The following is a 10,324-nucleotide window of genomic DNA, read 5'->3' as shown; positions in this document are numbered from 1 at the left end:
GGGGGGGGTGTACGTCATGACGAGGGCTCCCCGGCTTGAAAGAACGAAGGAGGAATGTGGCAGGGCGGGGGGCCGGGCCGGGTCGTGATGCTGCACACCCGGCCCCTAATCAGGCTAATCAAGCCTTCGAGAGGGATAAAGGCCGACCGAGGGTGGCAGTGCAAGAGAGAGAGAGCTTTACGGACAGCTGTCCGACACCTGTGCGTGTGTTTGTCTTTTTTGGTTGAGTTTTATATTAAACTATTATTTATATCGTCAAGCCGGTTCTGGCCGCCTCCTTTCCATCAAACCCTTTACACTACCATATACACACTGCAATAAATACAGTTAATTAAAACAGAAATAGATCCTTTCTAAAAGTGTTATCAGAATGCAGGTGAATAAATATCCTGCACAAAACAAACAATAAATAAAATAAAACAACAAAGCAAAACAAAACAAACAAATGAACATGTTCAAACAAAACAAGAAACACAAAATAAATAAAAAAACATCAAAACAAAATAATAAACAAAACAAACAAAATAATAAAAAGAACAAAACAAAAATAACAAATCAAACAAAAACAATGCAAAACATAGTAATAAACTATTCTACCCCAGCTACGATTAGAACTTTGCAGTGCGATACTGCGGATATTGTTGACTTTTGTATGACTAATTGCTTATGTTCCTCATTTTGAAAGTTCCTTTGGATAAAAACATCTGTTTAATGACTAAATGTGAAGATTTTTTTTTTTAAATAAATAAATAACTAAACAAAAATAATAAACAAAACTATAAAGTGTAAAAAAAAACAAAAAAAAGCTGTTACCTGTCAACACACTGATTGTCCTCCTGAAGAGCTGTCATAAACACAGGAAGTTGTCTTGGAATCTCTTTCTTCACAGCAAACTCAAACTGCACCGGCCGCATGTATAAATGAAATTGATCAAAGCCCATCATGCTGGCAACTGATTTATATAACCTAGAGTAACACGACAGAAAACATTAGACATCCAGTTGAGACTATGATGAGTTTAATGGTTTACAATTGCCATTTTAAATTCAGGAATGAAACACTTTTACAGTCCAACAAGGAAAAGTTATAAATCCTTGAATATCTCAACTGGGACAGACGCTCGGTCTCTGATGCTGATTGAATGACGCGGTGACGGATTGTGATGAGTTCTAGCAGTGTGCAGAACGTCTTCACCATAAACATCTGTCTTTCTTTGCCTTGTTTTCTCTCCTGTTCCTCAGCACATCTCAAAACAGATATGGCGAGCTCTCTGACCAGGAGAGGGTCTTCAATGTACACATCTGAGAATAACTGAAATGAGAGAGAACATTGAATGTATCTGATGTCTTTCTGATAATAACTGCTGCAGTGTGCTCTTTTGCATACTGCACGCTTTGGCAAATGTAGTAGGACATACTGTTATTCACAATATACATTCAGCATACTACAGAAATGGTCAAAGTTGTATGTTAGTCTCATATTACGACAGTATGATGTCTCACAATGCAATGCACTCCATTTGACCATCCATTTCAAAAACAGCAAATGGAAATAAAAATTAAAAAATATATATATATATATATATATACATAAAAAAAAAAGAGCTAAAAACAAGATGTACAACATGCAAACTCGCATCATATTTCTTATTTTCATTAAAAAAAAAAAACATTTTTATTTAAAAAGTAGGGGGTTCAACTATAGTCTTGGACAGTGGTGGGCCTTGAAGTCAAAAAGGTTGGGAACCACTGGTATACAGCACATACTATGCAGTATACTGGTATTGCATTTCAATATTTCGGTTGCAATAAAATTTCCATCATGGTACTAAAGACATATCTATATATCTAAAGGGACTTTTTCTTTTATTTCCCCCTTAAACAGTGACATCTCAACTTATTTGGCACACAAAACAGTACATACATCTCTCTGGATCTGAGAACTGTAGGTGGCACCAGGAGTGGCAAGGGTGTTCCAGTGATGCAGGGCCATTTTCAAGAGCCCTTGCTCAAGTTTGACTCTCTCAGATGCTGTTTTAGCTCTTTGTAGCTCATACAGTTCAACGCAGGCACGATTAAGAGCATTGTACAGCTGAGATGACAAAAACAAGGACGGATGTATCTCCAATAAATACACACTCTTCAAAGCAGGCCTGCAATGGAAGTAGAAGGAGATGCCATTAAACAAGGAATTTCTTAGAAGTATTTTATGTTTTAATATTGTATATAAGAGAAATATTCTTGGTTCAATACAATTTAATCTCAATCGACAGCATTTGTGGCATAATATTTATTACAACAAAACTTAATTTCAACTTGTCCCTCCTTTTCATTAAAAAAGGCGAAAATCCTAGGATTGGGAAGGTTAATGTTATTCAAATGAATTGTATTCCAAAATTCAACTACCTGCTACAATCTCTCCCTGTAGATGTCCCCATTTCTTATTTCAAGCAATTTGATTTGAATTTGAAGGTAAACGTCCCAGATTACATTTCAGTAAGTTGCATAGGCCAATTGACAAATGTGGGCTAGGCCTACCCAAGATTTCGTTTTCTTATTATGCATTCGGTCTCAGACATTTGGCTCATTGGTCGCTTCCACCTGAGAGGGCCCCTTCCTGGTTTTGTATCAAACAGGAAGTTCTTGCCCCTATTTCGCCATTGCAAAGCCTTTCTATCAAACTAATAGAAAATCAGAGAAGTTAAGTTACACCCCGTTATCTCGCATTTGCACTAGGTATGGACAAAATTGTCCAGAGTGTTTAATTCAGACATTTATACATCTACCCGAAGTTATGTATTAAAAAGTCTTCTTTCTGCTGGTCAGAGTGAATTGTGAGGGAGGTTAATATGCTCGGTGACCTATATGAGAGTGTAGTGTTGAGGTCATTTGAAAATATGGTTCAACCTTTTGGGATTCCCAGATCTCAGTTCTTTAGGTATTTACAGCTGCACCACCTGCTCTGTACTATTTTTGGGAGTAACATACACCCCCCTAAAGCGGCAGAGACTCTGGGAGTGGTGATTACTGCTTTTGGAAAAGGTCATGAGGCATCAGTGTATTACTCGCTGTTAATTCAGAGTCTGGGGGACGGAGCGAGATTATGGGAGAAAGATTTAAACTTGGTATTGGAGGAGGGAGTGTGTGCTAGGATTCTAGAAAACGTAGAGTCTGCATCTAGAGATGCAAGGGTGCGCCTTATGCAATTTAAGATCTTATATTGATTCTATTGGACCCCCTCTAGATTGAATAGGCTTGGTCTTAGAGTGGTGGTGACGTAGTGGGATAAAGCACATAACTGTTAATCAGAAGGTCACTGGTTCGATCCCCACAGCCACCACCATTGTGTCCTTGAGCAAGGTACTTAAATCCAGGTTGCTCTGGGGGGATTGTCCCTGTAATAAGTGCACTGTAAGTTGCTTTGGATAAAAGCATCTACTAAATGTAAATGTCTTAAAGATAAAGATCTGCTGGCAACGTCAATCAGAAGATGGGGACAAAAGTTTTTTGGTAGTGTGTTAAGATCCAAGAATTTTGGTTGAAGGTTCAGAGTTTCACGTGTGACGTATTGGGCGCTCAAATTAAATTTTGCCCCAGACTCTGTATTTTAGGCAATGGGGCGGTCATTAATAAAAAATTGGGTCCTAACAGTGTTATGATTGGCGGACAGATTGTTCTAAGGGGATGGAAGTCGGCTGGAGCGCCCTCATTTCAAGAGTGGTGAACAGAGATGGGGAGGGTGGCGGCATTGGAGGAAATGTCATGTAGAAGGCCGGGGAACTTAAATTCATTTGATAGAAAATGGGGCAGCTATTTGGCCTTCTTGGAGGGCTCTTGTGGAGGGTCAGTGGAGAGAGAAGTATAGTTTAAATGTGTGTGATTATTATACATATACACGTATATATATACTGTATATATATATATGTTTTGTGTGTGTGTGTGTGTGTGTGTGTGTGTGTGTGTACACTCCTGTGTGATCACAGGGATGTTTGTTGAGGGTCAGGTTTGGGGGTTGGGGATTGGGAGGGGTAATAGTGGGGGTAAAATGTTGATTCTGTAAATATATGTTTTGCTTTTCTTTGTTAATAGTATGAATCAATAAAAACTGTTAATCAGAAAAAAAGCAAAAGTCTGTGTCACAGTGAAGCACTTACTATGAAACTGAATGGAGGCCAACTGTTTCAAAAGTACAGCTACAAGATGATTTTAGTTACTAACCGCATCTGTGTAACGTAATATCCAATTTGACAATGTTGTTGCCATGATGACAACATGCTGTAAACCTTAAAACACTACAACGATGTAACAAATGAGTTGTGGTTTTTAAAATAAATAAAATAAGCAAAAATATACACTTTCATAAAATTATAAGTGTCACTTTTCTGCTTGTACAAAACTGGCCCCATTCACTTCCATTGTAAGGCCTAACTGTAACCTCGATTTTTTGTGGTAATAAACATTCTATCGGGAAGACACGCAGGCTTGAGTGAAGTTTAAGATGCCATTTATTTGATAAATGTAAAACAGAATGTAATGTCTCTCTATTTGGCGTAGGCACCATCCGGCGGTCCGAGGGAGTTGTACCCGGAACCGTCATGTCCTGCCGGAGATAGGAGGCAGGGGCGAGGAGCCTAGCCCCGTGTGGGACAGGGCTCAACTGGTGGTGGTAGGGTGGTGGAGGTTGCCGTGTTAGCACACTGAAACAGCAATGTGATAGATTATGAGCAGACTTATAAAGCAATGGCTTACATGCGATTGGCTAGGAATTACCCAGCTAATGATGTGATGATGTACAGCTGCTTGTCTTCCCGCTAGAACTACGCTGCGCTTACATTTATGCCACAAATGCTGTCGATTGAACTTAACTTGTATTGAACCCGGAATATTCCTTTAAGGTGAACATACATCAGCCAAATTTTTTATAGAATGCACTGATAACTCAAATTAAGATCAAGAAAATGCATGAAGGAAGTAAACTGGGTAAACATTGATATCATATTGATTTATATAAGTTTGATCTTTACCAGCTTCCACCAATTGATACCAAATGCTTTGGGACGTAATTTGGTGGCAGCCCGTATTCACTAGGACAACCATTCTGTCCCTGTCTCCATATTCTCTCCAGATACCGTCTCTGCTCATCAATCTAATGTGCAGAAAATAAGAAAACAAAATCATTTGACAACATCGAAAGAGACTGAAGGTTATATAAGCAGGATTAAAGAAGGAAACCTCAATTACTTGATTGTTCAGCACTAGTTTTATGAGTTGTTGGTGGCTCTGCAGACACACAATCGCATCCCTGTAAGCTTGTGCAAAGTATCCAGCTGTGAAATCCATCTGTGGTCTTTTGTGCATGATGTCTGTGATGACCTGAGCTAAGCTAAACCGTTCCTCTGGACCTGTGACATGCTGATAAGCTTCCAAATAGCAATTCAACAGCTGGGAATGAAAGTTAAACAGAATTTGATTCATTTTTTAACTGCAAAATTGACTTTGAATTGCATTTTGATACGTATGCGCCACAAACAAACCTGTATTTTGTGCTCCAGAAAATCTACTTCACACGTCCAGGTGTCCAAAAGAACAGCCAACCGATCTACATCCATCCCAGCTAAAAATTCTTTAGATGTATGTGACTCTGTCCAAACAACATGGTATAAATGACTAGGTTGAGACATGAAACTCTGAATAATCTGTTAGCCAATCAGCTCGCTCACATGTGATATGTTAAGTCAATCAGCTCACACGGTGTGAGCGGATAGGTCCTTCGATGTGGTAGCCAATCAACTTGCGTGCTTTCTCTTTGCCTGACTGAATGTTACATACTGTATATAGCGCTTTTTCTAACACTACACTCAAGGCCCTTTACACAGTGAACAGGACTTTCCTCAACCACCACCAGTCTGCAGCATCCACCTGGATGATGTGACGGCAGTCACACCAGCTATTGGGTAAGAGGAGAAAGTAGAGTTATAAAGCCAATTAATGGATGCGGATTATTAGGAGGCCATGATTGAGAAGGGCCATTGGGGGAATTTGTCCAAAACACCAGGGGTTACACCTCTACACTTTACAAGAAGTGCCCTGAGAGTTTTAATGAGCACAATGAGTCAGGACCTCGGTTCAAAGTCTCATCCGAAGGATGGTGCCTTCTTACAGTATAGTGTCCCCTTCATGTACTGGGGCATCAGGACCCACACAGACTGCAGGGTGAGCACCCCCCGCTGCCCTCTTCCAGCATTAACCTTATTTAGTTTGCAAGTTAGTGATTACACTGCAGTGTGCTGTGAGAGTTTTCTCTGAAACCCTCCTCCACCCCAGCTCCACTGGTCTAGATCTGCTATGCAATGTTTTTCTATTTGTGCAGCAGCCGCATGTCCTCAAGCTTAACTCAGCATGTCTGTGTATGTTCTAGCAGTAGCAAGTCTCTGTACTTGCTCAGCAGCAGCAGCAACAACGTAGCAGATCTTGTCCGCCAAGACCAATATCCTATCAATACACCTCACAGTCACACCCACATTAGCTAAATTGTTATGAGAGTTGTCATGGCTGAACTACATTTCTACTTGCCGGTGCAAAATTTTGACAACACGATGCTCTAAAAAGTTTTTTTGAAGAAAAATATTGTGCAATCTTTCTTGAAAATGTAAACACTTTTGGTTGTCGCACCTTCACTGCATACGGGTAAACATATCAGATATAAAAAAAGTATATGCTAACGGTAAACTGAGCGCAATTACATACAGTACATTTTTATGTAGATAAAGTCCATTCACACAAATGACTGTCCTGACCTCTTTTCTTCTGAATGAAATGGGACGCTGTGAGTAGCAGATGATGCTCCAACTCTTTCAGATCCACAAGAGCTGCATCATAGATGATGTAGAGACCTCGCTGGTCCTGTGTGTGGATGAAGCTCCCATCAGTGCTGTAGTAGTCATGGAGATTCTCCACCTCAGGAAACTCCATGAACTCGGCACATTGAACCTGACATGAAACAAATACGGTTGAGGTTAAAGATGAAGTGTGTCATGTCTGCACCACCAAACAAAAACATTGCAAATCCAACAGTTTCAAACTGGTTTCCCAAACAGTCCCCTGTGTATTTGCCATTGGACAGCCCCACCCCAAACTCATGCCATTGATTGAGCCAATGTTGCTGTGTCAGATTGCATATTAATCTGGCATAGACATTATTTTAACATAAACAAATACAGATATTACCATTAAGTGGTGAAAATTATAATTTACATTTAAAGTGCAGAATTCAAAAACCCAAAACAGCAATCTTTGTTTTTTACATTACTTTGGTTTTATGACCTGTAACAGACCCAACACAAAGTAAAGTACCAATAAGCACTGGGCCAATCTGCTAATTACACAGCTAAATATTTTATGTTCTAAAAACATTTTCCTAGCGTTCCCATTAGGTTGGACATTCAAAAAGTCCAAAAACTTTTCAAAATTGCAGAAATGTATTTACAATGTAGTAACATTTGAAGAATGTTCCAATAAGGACATTCTTTATGAATAACATTTTAATGCTAATGTTTTGAGAACGTTTATTAACATTAGAAACTGTTGAAAGAACATTCTGTTATCATTACTGCAAGAACGTTTGTTTGTAACTTTTCGAGAACATTAGCCAAAGTTCTGATCACGTTCTCTATAGGCACCTTGTAGTCAACGGGACTGTTGTAGATGCAGTATGGTAATCTGAGAGCTCCTGTAGACCTGTCACCTCTGTGAGCAGCACTCATCCAGCCCGTCTTCTCCACATTCCTCACCAGATCACCTTCAACCATCTCCAGACCTGCTGCATCCATCGTCAGAGTCCTCTCCACTGACCGCAAGTAGTTTAGCATGCTCAGACACGTACGCTACAGAAACCAGAGGTCGGGATAAACAGACTCACTTCAGTCTGGTGTACCATGATATAGTGATTGTATCCGATTGCAATGACATGGTTCTGAATGATTATCATATTCATATACCATATTTACATGGTATTCCAATGTTCATTAAAACTACAATGGCATTACCGTGGTTTTACCATAAACATGTTAAAACCATGATATCAAAAAGAAAGTTAATATATTGTACATGCCCAAAAACACATGGTAATACAATGGTAAATGTACAAAAGAACATGGTATTGCTACCCCCCCCCACCCCCCATTTTACCATGACACTATGTCATAAAACATGGTAACAACATACTAAAACATGTTAAAACCATAATTACCATGATTAACCTAAAAATAAATATTGTATTGCCATGGACATTGTAACATGTCCAAAATACATTGATATTATGGTACATGACAAATAGAATTGTTAAAAAACGATGCAACAACCAAAACACATTGATACCGTGGGGGGTGCTTATTACATACCATAGTACCAAAGTACTTTTTGCTGCTTTTATTGTAAGTGAAAAGACAGTTGTAGAAAAACAAACCAGATTGAAAATGTTTTTTTTTTTTACCTTCAGTTCTCTGATCCTGAGGTGTCGCAGGTAGATTAAACACACAAACGCTCCTCTGCATGATGCAGGATCATTGGAACTGTCTTCATTTTCCTCAAGATCATAAGCACCACTGATTTCAAATGTTTGAAGAAAGAGAGCAAAAAGGAAAAGTTCACACACTAATGCGCCATGCTGGTAACGTTCCTATGAAGTATATTTTAAGGTTTAGAAGAGTTGGGTTGCGGCTTCAACCCACATGAATTGTCCTCTGGTTTTAAGGGTAAGTCTAGGGTTAGGGTTAAGGTTAAGGTTAAGGTTAGGGGTAGAGATGGGAAGGGGACTTTGTCTGACAGGAATCTTGTTCAAGGACCAATAAAAGATGCTGATCTATGGTCAACGTGCAGTGATAGATTGCAGACACATTTGTGTTTCTTAAATTACCGATTATTCTTTTTCTCATTGTGTTTTTGGTTTCCATGCATAGATGAATGGGCCTTCGTGGCAACCTAAAATACAAAGAAAAATAACAGTTAAACTCACAAAATCAAGGAATTTTGTATTCAGTTAGTTACTACCAGACTGGAAACAACCCAGTCTTTTTTTTGTGCACCTCACGCATTTCCTTTCATTCACTGTAAACCATTAAGATTTGTTTTTAGAGAAAAATAACAAATAAGAAAAACGATTTGCCAACTGGGTCAGAAAAATCTACTTTTTTAATTAATTTATTTTTCTGACCCAGTTGGCAAATACTTTTCTAATGGAATATAGTTGAATAGATTTATTTTGAGCATTAACCTCACAAATTTTTATTACATTTTATTTCTCTGACAATAAGTCTTAATATATTATGATTTTGCTTCTTAACTACAGTAAATGTGTCTTGTTCTAAGGATATTTAGAAATAGGGTACAACAGTGTAAAACTCACTTTTGATTTGACTTTCTCCCAAAACACTAAATAGCAACTAAATCTACCCCAGCACTTTCCTAAAAACCTTTGTGTCACTATACACTGCAGAAAATGTCCCGATCTATGAGATCATTGTGTGTAATGTCTAAAGTTTGATTTTCATGCAATTTGATATAACATTTAATAATTTATCAAATGTTGCACATTTAATTCAAGGTGGTTAAATCAAACGTTTTTTCAATAACTGTCCAAGTTTATTGGGGTAATTCCTCATGTTGCAGTGGATGAAGGCCCCTATTAATCATTTGGGGTGAATAGATTTGTAAAGGCCCCTATTAAACATTTGGGGTGAATAGATTTGTAAAGGCCCCTATTAAACATTTGGGGTGAATAGATTTGTAAAGGCCCCTATTAAACATTTGGGGTGAATAGATTTGTAAAGGCCCCTATTAAACATTTGGGGTGAATAGATTTGTAAAGGCCCCTATTAAACATTTGGGGTGAATAGATTTGTAAAGGCCCCTATTAAACATTTGGGGTGAATAGATTTGTAAAGGCCCCTATTAAACATTTGGGGTGAATAGATTTGTAAAGGCCCTATTTTACGAACTATTTTACGCAACAGTATTTACTGGACAACACGACAAAAACACTGAGTAAGAAAATTATTTTTGCAGTGTAGTTCAAATAAATGTGCACCTGAAACATGTTTTCTCTGTTATAAATGCTTCTCCACATTTTAGATGTATCTTTGAGTGTCTCTTGGAGTCCTGTGCTGATGGATGGAGGTTTTGTGATGTCTGGTTGGCAGACAGATGCAGCATACTGCTTCAAAGCATCAGTCACTATATGTAGATCTGACTCCTTTAAAAGAAAGTGCAAGTATAGTAATGTTAAATATAGAAGAGCAGACATAATGTCCTTGTGGCAGGGCAGAGGG

Source organism: Xyrauchen texanus, chromosome 22 (assembly GCF_025860055.1).
Source record: "Xyrauchen texanus isolate HMW12.3.18 chromosome 22, RBS_HiC_50CHRs, whole genome shotgun sequence".
NCBI lineage: Eukaryota > Metazoa > Chordata > Actinopteri > Cypriniformes > Catostomidae > Xyrauchen > Xyrauchen texanus.
This window is presented reverse-complemented; position numbering follows the sequence as displayed.